This window comes from Aythya ferina (genome assembly GCF_964211825.1).
Source record: "Aythya ferina genome assembly, contig: HAP1_SCAFFOLD_131, whole genome shotgun sequence".
Lineage (NCBI taxonomy): Eukaryota > Metazoa > Chordata > Aves > Anseriformes > Anatidae > Aythya > Aythya ferina.
This window is the reverse complement of record NW_028181394.1, coordinates 255,001-264,045: the sequence shown is the minus strand read 5'-3', so window position 1 is coordinate 264,045 and position 9,045 is coordinate 255,001. Positions and strand designations below refer to the sequence as shown.

Below are 9,045 nucleotides of genomic sequence, written 5' to 3'. Positions count from 1 at the left end.
TAACCCTTGAAACCACACTAATAATATTATTATCATATAACATAAAACAATAAATGTTAACAGTTCTAACCAGCAACCCCCCCAGCAACTTCCGTGCCTTGTGCCTTAACAGAGGGGAAAACAAGCAACCCCAGACAGCAGGGCGTTGCCTCAATCCCCCTTCTTTATTTCCTCTAACCTCTTTACATTCCTGATGACCTCACCGTTAAGAGTCTGATGTTATCATCAACCAGGAGGCTTTCCGACCCCCATTGCCACATTCCCAAATCTCTCCCTTCTTTATTAATATCAGCCATTTTTCTGACACAAATTACCACTCCATATATAACAATCCCTCCTCTTCTTTTGAATGTCATTAATTCGTGTCCTGGCTTTGAATTTGGCCAAGGCCAATTGAACCATAAAAGAATGCTTTCACAATATTCTCTGTAAGATTTATAAACAAGTTTTTAGCAATGGTTGGAATCCCATAGTTAGCTCGTGTTTCAATTTCATGATTCCGCAGGGTGTATAATAATTGTACTTTTCCCAGTTAACCCTCCTTCATTATTAGCTCTTACTTCTATCCGCCATTGATAGGGGACCTCTTTCAGCTTGTAACTGGTTATCTTATTGCTTTCATTACATCGAGCATACTCTGGTTTCCATAGCATAGGTTTAACAGGCATAGTAGTGTTTGTTCCTGAATTCTTCCCCTCCGGGTGTTAACAATACATTCACTACAATTCTGAGACCAATAACATGTAATTAGGAGAGGTCCGGTAAAGGCCATGTTACCCGGTGGTTATTACCCTAAGGGGTTGCAGCCCTTGGTAAACCTTCTTGAGCCACAGTACTGGTCCCTTCTCCGGTCTTGCCCTCTCCCTGATGCTTCTTAGGAAATGGTCCAGACTTACACACGCAATAGTTCTTCTATTTGCGTTCAACTTTTCCACGAGTTAGTGGGGGCTCGATTCAAAGCAGATAACCAATCATCTAGGTAAATTTTCCCACCTATTATTTTAAATTTTTCAGGTAATTCAAGATGTTGTGGGTATCTCTATTGGAGGTGGCACTCCCCCTATGGGATTTTGGGGTCCCCCAATCCTTCTATTAGGGCCTTTATATGAGTTTCCAATGATGGCTAATATTCTAATCAGTACAAGATTTAATATACATACAATTAGCATCCAAAGGGTAGCTATGCCCTGATATGCTTCAAGTTCTTTTAAGCTTAACTTTCGGATCTCCAGAAGTAGACTCAACCTTCCAGGTTCCTGTTACGGGTCCCTTTACTCGTGATGCATGTGTCCACCCCTTTTCCACCGTTCTTCTAGCCGTCTCTTTCGTAGTTCAGTAAAGTCCACCTGTATTCTCTCAAATGGTCGATATGCAATTCGTCTTCCTCCAGCAGGTGCTTGCCTAATCACCTTCTTATTCACCTTTTGACATGTTAAGCATCCTTGGACGGTTTGTTTGGCTATCTCATATATTCCTACAGACCCATAAAATTTTAGAAATTGATCACTCAATGCTTTTGTTCCCCAGTGGGTTTGTAGGTGTAGCTGTAAAAGTAGACACCTAGTTTGTTCCTTTGGCAGTATTTCTCTTCCATCAGGCAGAATCCATTTTCCTTCTTTCAGTTCTGCTCCTATGGTCTTTATAATTTTTATTTCTGCTTCTGTATACTTTTTCTCTTGTGTCCCTTTTCCGTTATCCGTTTCTTGTAGGGTGAGGACTACATCATGCTTCCTAAGAGCTGCTTCCCTAGCTTCTCTATCCACTAGGTTATTCCCTCTTATGTGGAAGGCAGTTCCCTTTTGATGTCCTCTGACATGTACCACAGCAATCTCCCTAGGTCCTCTCAGTGCCTGCAATATTTGAGTAACTAAAGTTTGGTGAATCAGCCCTTTTCCCTGTGTGCCTATGAGTCCCCTTTCTTCCCAAATTTTCCCAAATGGGTGGACTATTCCATAAGCATATTTAGAGTCTGTATAAATAGTGCCACTTTTTCCTTTCAATAGTTCTAGGGCTCGTAATAATGCATAAAGTTCACATGCTTGAGCGGACCAGGCAGCGCTGAGTGGTCCTGACTCTATTAGGACCATATCCCCATTTACGATGGCATACCCTGATCTTCTTTTTCCATCTACTACTTTGGATGATCCATCAATAAATAATTTTTCCCCTGTTTCTAATTCTGTCTCCTCGAGATCGGGTCGGATTTTGGTTTGCAATTCAATCACTTCCACGCAGTTATGTTGTAGTTCTGTTAGGGGTTCCCCATATCGAAATTGTGCAGGGCTCTGTGCAGCAGCTATTTTTCATTCTAAATCAGGGGAGTCGATCAGGATGGCCTCATCCTTCAGCATCCTACTATCAGTTAACCATTTTTCAGCCTTCTGCTGGAGTACTCCCCTAACATTATGTGGAGTATATATCTTCAGAGGTGCCCTACAAGTGACTTTTCTAGCTTCCTCAATCAGTAAGGCAGTAGCCACAATAGCCTGGAAGCACACTGGCCACCCCCTCCTCACAGGGTCTAATAGTCTGGAACAATATCCCACAGGTTTCTTGATTCCTGCCCATTCTTGACTTAGCTGTAATTGCAACTAACATATGCAGTTTGGTTAGAAACATTTACAAATAAATAAAAGGGTCTTTGTAAATCTGGGAGGCTCAGCACTGGCGCTTCTGTTAACGTTTTCTTGATCAACCTCAACTTTTCCTCATCTTCCTCGTTCCACTTAATTTTTTCTCCAGTCAATTTTTCATATAAAAACTTTGCCTTTTCACTAAACCCTTCAATCCAGGGTCTACAATATCCCAAGAGCCCGAGCAGTTGCCTCACTTCCTTCTTCGTTTTGGGTGATGATAGGGCTAAAATCCCAGATACCCTGTCAGCATCCGATTTTTTCTTTCCTTGGCTAAGCCCATGTCCTAAGTACCTTACTTCTTTTTCCACGAATTGTAATTTAGATTTTGAGACCTTCAACCCTTTTTCCCTAAGAAATTAAGTAATTCGATAGTGGTTCTCCGTGTCTCTTTTTCAGTCTCCCCAGCTATTAATAGGTCATCCACATATTGCAACAATTTCACTTCCCCCTTTACCTCAAAAAGTTGTAATAATTTTTCTGAGGTTTGGCCAAATAACTTTGGGTATTCAGTAAATCCCTGAGGAAGTACAGTCCATCTAAGCTGTTGTCGCCTTCCTGTTTCAGGGTCTTCCCATTCAAAGGCGAAGTAATTCCAAGACCCTTCACTTAATGGGCAGGCCCAGAAAGCATCCTTCAAATCTATTACACTATACCATTTATGCAGAGGTGTTAGGTGGTTTAATAAAGTATATGGGTTAGCCGCCACTGGAAATTTGGTTATGGTTCGCTGATTCACAGCCCTAAGATCCTGAACCAACCTGTATGATCCATCAGCCTTTTTTACTGGCAAAATGGGGGTATTATGTGGGGACATACATGGTTCCAGCATCCCCTTTTGGAGCAACCTGTCTATAACTGGTGTTATAAATGGCTAAATCCCCAAATAGGATTATAATCAACGTTTACAATTTATTAAAGGAATAGAAGTAAGCAAACAGTGCTGGGTGTGCCAGGAGTCTCCGCTCCACCTAGACGCACACCCGTTACATCAAGATGATGATTTTTTTTTGCTCCTAGACTAATACATATTCATTACTACTTCTAAAAAAAGCAGGGTTATTATAATTAGTTCCAGAATCTGAACCCCCCTACTGGAGCATGCGTATCAGTCTCTGGTGGTCCTTCTGGGGGTCTCTGGGGGTCTCCCATACTGAAGGCTCATAGTCTTCCTCTCAGGCTTTTTTTCTTGTCCTTCTTCTTTGTACTTCTTGGGTGCATGCCAAAAGCTTGCACAGCGTTCCCTGCAAGCTTTGTCTTGTAGCCGTCCTTCAGCTTTTCCCTTCTCCTTCATCTCCTGGCCAGATATCAGGGGCTTGCATAGTGTCCCATGCAAAAGTCGTAATAGTTAGCAGTTGTTCTGAAACCCCCGGATATCAGAGACTTCAAGGAAAAAACTTACGAATACATTTTCCTTCAAGCTCTCTATTGACAAGAATTGTTCAAACATTCCTCACACTGGTTTGAGTCCTCTTTTCCCCTCCAATGGGATAGGATATTACCTAATCCTTATTGGCTGTTGTGGATCCACTATTTCTACTACCAAGGGTTCCATATCTAATTTTTCTGAATCTCCCTCTTGGTACCATACCTGTGGGTCTATTTCTCCCTCATCTTCTTGGGTTAGGGTATATAGCTGAATTTTAAATTCTCCCCCCTGGCTCTTGATTTCCAACCCTAATCTTATTATTAAGTCCCTTCCTAATAGATTGTGCTCAGCCTCAGGCACCAGCAATAGGTCATTGAGACATAGTTTCTTTTCTGATTCTATTTCTATATTTTCCAATATAGGAACCTTAAAGGGCTCCTACTACCATGGTATTCCCCTTTCCTTCCTTAACCCCTTTTGGTAATCTTCTCATAGGTGATTTCTCTGCTCCAGTATCTACCAAAAAATACACCTCTTCCCTCTGGGGACCTATTAATAATTTTATCAAGGGCTCATTCGATGTTCGGGTCCCCAAAAGATATAGCCCCTGACACCCCTAGTCTTCCTTCAACATTTCTTCATCCTGTTTCTTTTTTCTACAGTTCCTCTGAAGATGCCCCTTTTTGCCACAATAGTAACAGATAAGGATTCTATCTTGTCCATTCCATTTATCCATGGGTTCTCTTTCACCCTGTTTTTCTCCTGATCCTTTCCTGCTTTCCTGTCCACTTTGTTTTTGACTTTCCCTTATTGCTGCCACAAAAACTTGCTTTTGCCTTCTGTTTTTCCCCATCTCTCCTCACATAGACCTTTTGTGCTTCCCTCAATAATTCTTCTAATCCTTTTTCATGCCAATCGTCAAGTTTCTCCAATTTCTTTCGGATGTCTTCCCAGGATTTTGCTACCAACTGGGTTCTCAACAGTGCCCCTCCTGCAGGGGAATCAGGATCTATCCCCAAGTACATCTGAAGGCTTTTTCTCAGCCTGTCTAACCCTTCAGTTGGAGATTCGTCTCTGCACTGACACTCGTTAAAAGCTTTATTTATATTTTGTCCCCTTGGAACCGATTCCTTTATCTCTTGTATCATTATGGTCCTAAGATCCCTCATATTTTGCCTCCCCTGAGCAGCCTGATGATCCCACTTAGGGTTGGTATTTGGCCATTTCACATCCCCTGGAGGACCTCCCTGATTTTGTCTTTCCCACAGTCTCATTCCTGCTTGCCTGATCATTCCTCTTTCTTCTATAGTGAAGAGGATTCCTAATATGGACTGCATTTCTTCCCAGGTATACGTGTTTGGACCTAGGAACTGGTCCAATCTTTCGGCAACTCCTAAAGGGTCATCTAAAAGGTTTCCCATTTCCTTCTTAAAATTTCTTACATCTGACGTGTTCAAAGGAACCACTACAAACCCTATTTCCCCCTGGTGCCCCCCAAGGGGTACCTTCCTCAAAGGTGATTCAAAGATTGAAGCCGAAATTCCTTGAAGTGGTATATTCTTTATTGCAGCGCTGGATGCACGGGGGATCTCTCCACCTATCATGCATACCCAAAGCGGAAAGCAGTCTTGAATTTATACAATCAATCTATTAATGTTCTACAAGCGCCTATACATATTCATCACCTATCCCCACCTTCCCTCGTTTCTCATGCTAATTAGCTTTTTGGCACCTTGCACCTGTGTATAGCCTCCCAAGAATTGCAGGCAGGGGTCTTTGGGATGTGGGCAGTGGTCTTTGGGAGGAAGAGCCCGAGTCCTCCTCACAGTGTACTTTTCACCATTGGTCAGAATTCTGCTGGGTTGCATGTTTCTGAATTGCAAGAGCTGGCTTTTGCTGATTCTTCTGTTTGTTGTATCTTTATCATGAATTCCAATGTTCTGTTTTGAGATTTATAGTCCTTACATCTGTTTCTCTGTCTGTCTGCCGCTTCCTTATCGGGGGATTGTCCTTGCCTCCCCAATGTCTATTGCCCTTGCCTCCCCAATGTCTCCTTAATCAATCCCCCCTTTTCTTTTCCCATGCAAATTCTTTTGCATCAGATTTATTATTCGCAGTAACACAACAAAGCAGGCATCTAAACAACATGTACACAAATATTCCTAACACCACTAGCGCAATTAGAGCAATGAAAACTTGTTTCAACCATTGGAAATTGGGCAACCAGGAGGTTAACTTATTCCATATTTCACTAAAATTCCATGAAAGATCATCTTTACTGATTTCATGTATGATCTTTGTTTGCTTCCCTATTTCTTCCAGGTCAGCAGAGATTCTTCCGCTCTGATCTACATACAGACAACAACTTGTGTTTATTACTGTACAGACTCCCCTTTGAACGGCCAATAACAAGTCTAGGGCCATCCGATTTTGTAATGCTACCTGTGATAAGCTAGATATCTCTTCTTGTTGAGCCTTTATAGCATCCGGAGTTTTGTTTTCTAACTTCTCTATAATTGCAGAAATATTAACTATTGCCTTTTCCAATTCACTCACTCCTAACCATGGGATAAACCATCGAACAAAACTATGAAAAGCGGTGGGTCTCTCTATCAACGGGTTGTTAATTTGTCGTCTGATTCTCCTGATATGATCACTCAAGTAACCATCATATTGGGGACTGCTGCTCCAAGAGTGCAAGTTCCCTTCCAATTCTCGGGCAAGACCTTATGGGCTGTATCATTGCATAGCCAATACCACCCTTTTCCTTCTGGAACCGGCCGGCTGGTTGAATTTGCCCAACCGCTAGTCGTACTAATATCAATTGTTCGATCACAAGATGTCTGATTTCCCACAGAAGTAGTATTCATATTTATACAATCCTGTTTTCCCATGCCCTTAGGCAGGTTACACCTTTGTACACATGCATAGTAAGATTCCAACGGCAGGAAGCTACTCACTTCTAGTTCCAAAACTTCTTCATATTTTCGACCCCAAGATGTGTTTTCCCACAAATTAGTCCAAGATAAATCTGCAGGCAAGGGAATCCCGATTAACGATACACTCTTATTCCCATGCTCTGGCAGATGGGTGCATACCCAACATCTCGTCTTATTAATTACTTGAGATATTGTTTGTATCAGGGACAGGTGTAAGTTCTCATCCCAAGTTGCCCACCCCAAATCCGAGAACATCACCCCCGCAATCATTAGGATCTGGAAAACCGCAGTTTTGCTGGTCCAATTGGGGTGGTGCTCCATATCCTCGCCGGGGCCTTCTTCACCCTTGAATAGTGGATCCAAGCTGCTTGCTCCTTAATCTTAATGGCAGCGTGTGTTGTCAGTAATACCTGGTATGGTCCCCTCCACTTCCCTTCCATTTTTCCTCTAGGGGTTGTCCTGAAAAAGTCTTTATATAATCCCCGAGCTTAAAGGGGTGGATTGGTTGATCCAACCCTCTAGCCCTGGTCCCTAAAACAAATTTATGTACTTTCTTTAATTGTTTCTGAAGTTCGGATATATAAGCATATAAATATTCTGATCCTAACTGCGTTAGGTCTTCTCCACTAAATAGAAATTGATACGGCCTTCCATATAAGATTTCAAAGGGACTCATATTCCCTTTTATTTTAGGTTTCACTCTGATTCTAAGTAATGCTAAAGGGAGGGATTGAGGCCATGACAAATTAGCCGATTTTAGCTATTTGTTGTTTAATTAAACGGTTCATTTTTTTCTACCTGTCCACTTGCCTGCGGTCTATAAGGAGTATGCAGCTGCCAATCTATCTTTAGAATCTTACTTATCTGTTGTACCACTTGCGCACAAAAATGTGAACCTCTATCAGAAGACATTGCTACTGGAATCCCAGAGCGTGGTATTACTTCATTTAACAAGACTTTAACCACTTCTCTTGCTTTGTTTGTTCGACAGGGAAAGGCTTCAGGCCATCCTGAAAACGTGTCAGTCAGAACCAGTAAATCACGATACCCCCCCTTTTCTAGGGAGTTCTGAAAAATCAATTTGCCACCGTTGCCCCAGATAATTTCCTTTATCGATTATTCCAAATTTTATTCTATTCTTGGTATTGGGGTTATTGTGTAAGCAAATGCTCCATTGTTGAGTTACTTGTTTTATCATTGTATATAAATTTCGTCCCACTAATGTCTGACTCAGGCTCTTATGCAATATGTCAGCCCCCGGTGTGTTTTATTGTGTTCTGTAAGAACTATGGGCCATGTCAAATTAGAGGGTATTATTACGCAGTTATCTTTTAAATATACCCATCCATCTGGTTTCATTTTACCTTTCAAATCTTCAATTAATTTTAAGTCTTCTTTTATATAATTTGGCTTTTGGTTCATGTATATAGTTTGGATTTTACCATCTGGTATCAAAGACCATACCTTCACTTCAGTTATTTCAGCTGCCCGCTTAGCCTCCTGATCTGCCAATCGATTTCCAATTTCAAAATCGGCGTTCCCCTTTTGGTGTCCCCGACAATGCATGATAGCTACCTTTTCTGGTTGTTTTATAGCCCCTAACAATTTTAAAATTTCTTCAGCATGTTTTATCTGTTTTCCCTGAGCAGTCAGCAATCCACGTTCTTTCCAAATCGCTCCATGAGCACGTACCACACTGAATGCATATTTAGAATCTGTCCAAATATTGATTTTCCATCCTGCTGCTAGTTCCAGCGCTCGCATAAGAGCAATTGTCTCTGCTTTCTGGATGGATGTCCCAGGGGGTAATGGTTTGGACGCGATTACCTGTTGAGTGGTTGTAACGGCGTACCCTGCCTTACGTTGTCCTTGTTTCACAAAGCTGCTTCCATCAGTATACCAAGATTCGTCAGCATCTTCTAAAGGTTCTTCCTTAAGATCAGGTCTCCATTGTTTCTATACAATCATGGGTTATGGGTTCATCCAGAGTTCCACTAAGGAAAGAAGCTGGATTTACGATGTTAGTGAGCACAATTTCCACATCATCTTGTTCTACTAATATTGCTTGATATTTTAAAACCTCTGAGGTGAAAGCCAATGGTTT

The 9,045-nt window shown here is 41.7% G+C and overlaps 1 protein-coding gene across 2 annotated transcripts in view; it reads right to left on the bottom strand.

Annotated features, from left to right (window-relative positions):
- Positions 1–9,045, bottom strand: part of LOC311428733 (zinc finger CCCH domain-containing protein 11A-like) — a 234,884-nt gene that overhangs the window by 39,313 nt on the left and 186,526 nt on the right. The gene's annotated exons all lie outside the window — the stretch shown is intronic.